Source organism: Enhydra lutris, unplaced genomic scaffold (genome assembly GCF_002288905.1).
Source record: "Enhydra lutris kenyoni isolate GAN:26980312 unplaced genomic scaffold, ASM228890v2 scaffoldscaffold1348, whole genome shotgun sequence".
Taxonomy (NCBI): domain Eukaryota; kingdom Metazoa; phylum Chordata; class Mammalia; order Carnivora; family Mustelidae; genus Enhydra; species Enhydra lutris.
In genome coordinates this window covers 1-5,816 of record NW_019155432.1, presented here as the reverse complement: position 1 = coordinate 5,816, position 5,816 = coordinate 1, and the positions used below count along the sequence as shown (strand labels likewise).

Below are 5,816 nucleotides of genomic sequence, written 5' to 3'. Positions count from 1 at the left end.
GATCAAAGAAGAACTTAAACAATTCATGGAAAGCAATGAGAATGAAGGACATGGGGAGATGGAGAGGAGAAGGGAGTTGAGGGAAATTGGAAGGGGAGGTGAACCATGAGAAACTATGGACTCTGAAAAACAACCTGAGGGTCTTGAAGGTGTGGGGGGTGGGAGGTTGGGGGAACGAGGTGGTGGGTATTATGGAGGGCACATATTCATGGAGCATTGGGTGTGGTGCAAAAACAATGAATACTGTTATGATGAAAAGAAACAAAAAAGAAATTAAAAATTAAAATTAAATTAAATTTAAAAATCTTTGCAAAAGATAATGAATTATAATTTACTACCAAGTTATGTACAATTTACATCCCATTTAAACAGTGTGTGTGTATGTGTGTATTCAGGAAAGTTGTATGAATCCCACACACTTGCTGATACACATCTCTACCAAGTGTCATGTAAATAGACTAAGCATCACAGTTCTCAAATTTTTTAATACATAGTAAGAGCAAAGAAATAAAATTGATATGTAAACATCATTCAGTGTTTAGATATCCTCTGTAATATTTAAACTTCTGCTGGCAGCATTTGAGTGGAGTCCTCTTAGTATCTACAGAGCAACTTAATGTTTCTTAACACATGATCCTCCTAAGTGCTACCATTTATGTTTCTTTAGTGGATACATTTCACACATTTATATTACTATAAGCTTCACTGAATCTGCCTAATGTCCTATCTTACCATACTCCCAAAACTGATAACTGGAAATTGAATGAAATCTGGGTGGGGGCACTCACCTGCAATGCCCACTGCTCATGGCTAAGCCAGCTGGAATCAGCATACAGTTCAGTAATGACCACTAGAACAGGTCACCCATGTAAGCAGTGGAATTTGCAATTCTCTTTGCCAGCTTCAATGACTTTATTTTCAGAACTTGGCTATCTCTGGATTCTGCCTTATTAGTTCCTCTTTCTTGGGAGTGAGGACAAACATCCACAATTGGTATGAGACTATTTATACAAAATGCCTTGGGATCCTCTTGGGTTTTACCAAAAGTCACAGTATGAACCTCACTCCCTAGAGCTGGCTCCAGGAATGGAGTTGATACTGGTATCCCCAGGTTCTCCTTCTTGGTTGATGCTGGAACATTCTCATTGATTGTGAGAATGTAATAGAGCTTGATATGGGGTATGTTTGACAGCATAAACTTTATTAGATCATTGATACACCCTAATAAAATCATGGTGTGGCTGCAGGACTGTTTGAGTACAGGACTTGGTGAACTCAGTGTTCTGGCCTGCACTCTCATCTGCAAAGCCCAATATGGACATATTTGAGGAAGTTTTAGCACCTTGCTTTTTGCAGAGAAGATCTACTTAGACAAGTTTGTTGCAGTTGACAATTTTTCCTTGATTCCTGCTGGGGCTTGGATTTAGGTTCTTGTCAACAGGGAATTCTGGATGTAACCTGCTAATGCTATCTTCCAACTTCTTGGAAAACAGGTTCTGCAGAGTTGGCCCTTGTATGGAGCTGTCCCATGAGGCCAGGACCACTTCCTTGATTTTTCTTCCTTAGTCATATCTCTGCGTATGTGAGGTATGGACATAAGATGTACCATGCCCAACCACCTCTGTGTATCTTCAAAGATCACAAAGCCTGGCTGGACTGTGGGCATCCCATGGAGAGTCCAGGCTTTGATGCAAGGTGCCTAGGAAACAGATTACCACTGGGCATCAAAACTGAGTGAGGGTAGCCAGGTCCCTTGTCATATAAGGAGACAGTACTTACAGGAGTGCCCTCAAGTACTGGGCAAGGGAGGTGACTGCTGGGTTGAAGTCCTGAGAGCCTCATTTGGACACAGAGATACTGAGTTTGACAGGAAGGCGTTATTGATCCCTTTGAATCTTCAGTCTGGGTTGCTGCCTTTGGCACCCCTGATATTGTGGTCAACGCTGTGCTTTGCAGGCATAGTTAAGCACTCCAGATATTGTGGTCAACACTGTGCTTTGCAGGCATAGTTAAGCATTGGGCCACATGGTGAATGATGGATAGCATGCTGTCTGTGGAGCTCCTACTGGACTTGCAGCAATCTGCACTAGCAACTGTAGGTGACAAGATGGTGGGTGACCTATAGGAAATGCTGACCCCAAAGTGTTATTTACTAAGGCATCTGTGACACCTGTATGGGGACATAAACAAATCTTCTGCTGTGGTATTGCCCAGTCCGAGGTCCTGTTCTTCATGAGGACTCTGCCCAGGAACTACCCAGGTTAAAGGAGCTATGCTAATGATTTCAGGTTTATAGAGAGAACATCCATTTCCTGAGGAGATGATGTTTCTTCTAGAATCTCACTTCCAGAGAACACTAAACCACTTCTAGCTCTGGTCTGAACAAGGACCATGGGAGCCATCCTTTTCTTATGGTCAGCTTTGAAGCATCTTATCAACCACTTTAGCAGACAAGTCTAGTAGCATATCAATGTTGTCTTTTACAACTATCTGCTTCTCCAACAGAGAAGATGAAGCCATCTTTTCTGTCTTGACTTGCTGTTTTCTGGGTATACCCAAGAACTGGTTGATAACTTTCAGGATCTTCAGAATACTTGCTGGAGAGACTAGCTATAGGGAACTTGCAGGTAAGTATCAAGACCGGCTTTGATAAAATAGTTGAGGGAGAGATAGAGGGACTGGTGTACTGCTTGTGGAGTTCACAGGAGGTGTCTGCAGCCTGGGAGGGAAGGTGGACTCAGGACGAAGGCTGAGGAAAGTAGGATTGCAATAGAGATATGTCCCCTAGCAGACCATTGGCTATAATCATGGCAGAAGTTAACCCAGGCTTCCATTTTTCTGGATGTGAGGGTAGGCATGGGAATTTACTGGGTTCCCAGGACTGATACCCATCTTCAAGAGCAAGCTTTTTTCTGTGCTGTGGACCAAAGGTGGGATATCTCAGGTGATAAAAGGTACTGAGAGTTTTGCAGGTGAAGCCAGGGATGATGGCATGTGGTAACTGACATAGTCAGGTGGTGAGAGAAAATGCTCCTCATTTGTGCAGACTGGAGAATCCAGTGGCTGGGGCAAGCTGTAGGACTGCTGAGGTAGCAAGGTGTGGTACACATTCAGTGACTACTTATTTGGTGATTCGTGGAAAGGCTAGATGGCTGGTGTGGCACTAACCATGTAAACATGTACCCAGGACAATGCAGATAACTAACATCACCAATGTTGAGAGAGCTCTGTTTTCCACTGAGAGACCTATCCAAGCTTACTGTTTCTGCTGTGGGTATAGCACTTTTTTGCATTCTAGATGGTGCTTTGGAAATAGCACTAAAGTCATCTGGGGTTTTTCCAGAAACAGTGACTGTCTCAGGTGTATCCAGCTTAAACTGTATCTCTGGACATCTCTCAGGAGAAAATCCAAGACCACCTGGAGTACTCATGGCAGCCTCTTGACTTTTCTCTGAGCTCAGTCCACACAAGCTAGAACAGATGATGTCTTCAGGGACACAGAGGCCTTCCCAGATCAGGCCAGTGTGGTCCATCCATGGGCAGAGTTGTCAGGCCACCAACCCAATGTGCTGTTGTCACATTCAACTTTGTAAAAGAAGAAAATGGCTATTACATATTTCTTCAAAGCAGCGGGACTCAAGCTGAGGGGAATCTACAAATTGGTTCAAAATGACAGCAGCCTAACATTAGAACAAGAAACATTAAAGTTAAACTAAAAAGAAAATATTCACAAGGTTTGTTTTTCCCCTTAAACAATACTTTTCTTGGGCAAATGAGCTGCTTTGGTAGCTCCTTCCTTCATACCTCTGTTCAATCAGTCTTTTAAAACACATAAAAATCTTGGTATCTTTTCACTCCAAGATTAATTATGTCATCTGTTACACTGAGAAATTCAACTTCTCATCATCTCCAATATTCTTTGAAATACCCTCAAAGAGCACAGCACTCACATTACCCCTCTTTAGGCCTGTTAGGACTGGCTTGCTGGTGTTTCCTAGAAGTTAAAAGTTAATATTTAATATAAAAAGAAACAATTTTCCATAGAGCAAGCAGACATTGGACTTTAATTGCCTACTTCCTATATCAATAAAGAGTCTATGGGTCAAACTGGGGTTGCATCTTCTGATCTTCTCTCCCTGGTGTCTGAAGACAGTTCTGTCATTAACATTTTACTAAAAAGGTAAACCTTATGGTCCACTTGAAGGGAATAAACTTATCTAGCTAAGAACACTTGCAGTCTGGGAAGCAGTAAGATAAAAGGGATTTACCACATACAACAAAGCTTATATAAAATTATTAACAGACTTCTTAGCAGAAACCTTGCAGGTAAGAAGGCAGTGGTTGATAAAAGCATGAGGAAAAAAATGTTAACGAAGAATACTAAATCTGGCAAAGCTGTCATTCAAAGTCAAAAGAGAAACTAAAACTTTTCCCAGGTGTAAAATGCTAAAGGAGCTCATTACTCTATGATCCCCTACTGAAATGCTAGAGGTAGTCCACATTGAAACAAGCTGCATTTTGTTGACTTCATTGTTTCATTATAACACATAAGTGTTAATTATAACACACAATGCCGCTTCCAGTTGTCGAACAGAAGAATTAGGCACAAACAAGTCAGCTGCAAGAGATTGGGAGCAGGGGACAACAGTCGAAAAGACTGCTGCCCCAAGCAACTCCACAATCTCGCTTTTATTAGATAGAAACAGTAACCAACAGAAGAGTTGTTGAAGGTCAAACATTAGTCATATGCTTTATAGATAAACAAGAAGGAGGGCAGAATATGTCTGTACAAGCAGTATAAAGTTTATAGTTGAACAAGAACATTCAAAGGATTTATCTAAGTAGCCACAGGTGCTCTCTGGGGGAAAAGGGGAGATAATGGAAAAATGAAGCAGGTGGTGTTCTGCCTTGAGTGAGCCGGGCATCCCCAGATGCTCAGCTTCAAGGCAGTATATCGTCCTCTCACCCAGAGGTCTGTTGCAGTATATGTTTTTCTTAAGGCTGTATCTAAATGTGCTTGGTAACTAGTAAAATATCCCAGGGGTTATATTTTAAGTAATACATTGTTCTGAGGGGCAGTTGCACATAACAACACAAAACTGTATGAATTATAAGTAAACATAAATATATAGCTATATAGTGATCTGTATTATTATAATTTAGGTCCCTATATCCACTTTTAAGTCTTAAGTACCATTTATAAGATGAAAGAATAAAAAAACCCCACCTATTTTAATGGTAATTTTTGACATCTACATAGGGAAGGCAAACATTGGCAAACAACCTGAACACTATGGATAAATTGGGACTACCAGACATGTTAGAATACAATGCCAACAGAAAAATTTGCAATGAACATTGTCCAGGACAAACCATATGTCAATCCACAAACCAAGCCTTAATAATTTAAAAAGGAAGGCGGCACCTGGGTGGCTCAGTTGGTGAAGCATCTGTCTTCAGCTCAATTCATGGTCCCAGGGTCCTGGGATGGAGTCCCATGTCAGCTCCATTCTCAATGGGGAAGTCTGCTTCTCCATCTCCTTCTGCCTCTCCCTCTCTCTAGGGCATGCACTCTCTTTCAAATAAATAAATAAATAAATAAATAAACAAACAAATAAATAAAATCTTTTAAAAAAATAAAAAGAAGGAATTAGTACTAAATCATCTTTCAGGACCACTGTAGAATGAAAGTAAAAATCAATGTCAGAAGGAAACTTGAAAAAACTCAAAAACGAGTAACAATGAAGATACAATATTATAAAATTTATAAAATGTAGTAAAAATAGTATTAACAAAGAAATTCATAGCTCTAACTG

The 5,816-nt window shown here is 40.7% G+C and overlaps 1 pseudogene; it reads right to left on the bottom strand.

Annotated features, from left to right (window-relative positions):
* Nucleotides 1-788: 788 nt before the first annotated feature.
* LOC111140447 lies at nucleotides 789-3,585 on the bottom strand (annotated as a pseudogene).
* Between the last annotated feature and the right edge of the window lie 2,231 nt (nucleotides 3,586-5,816).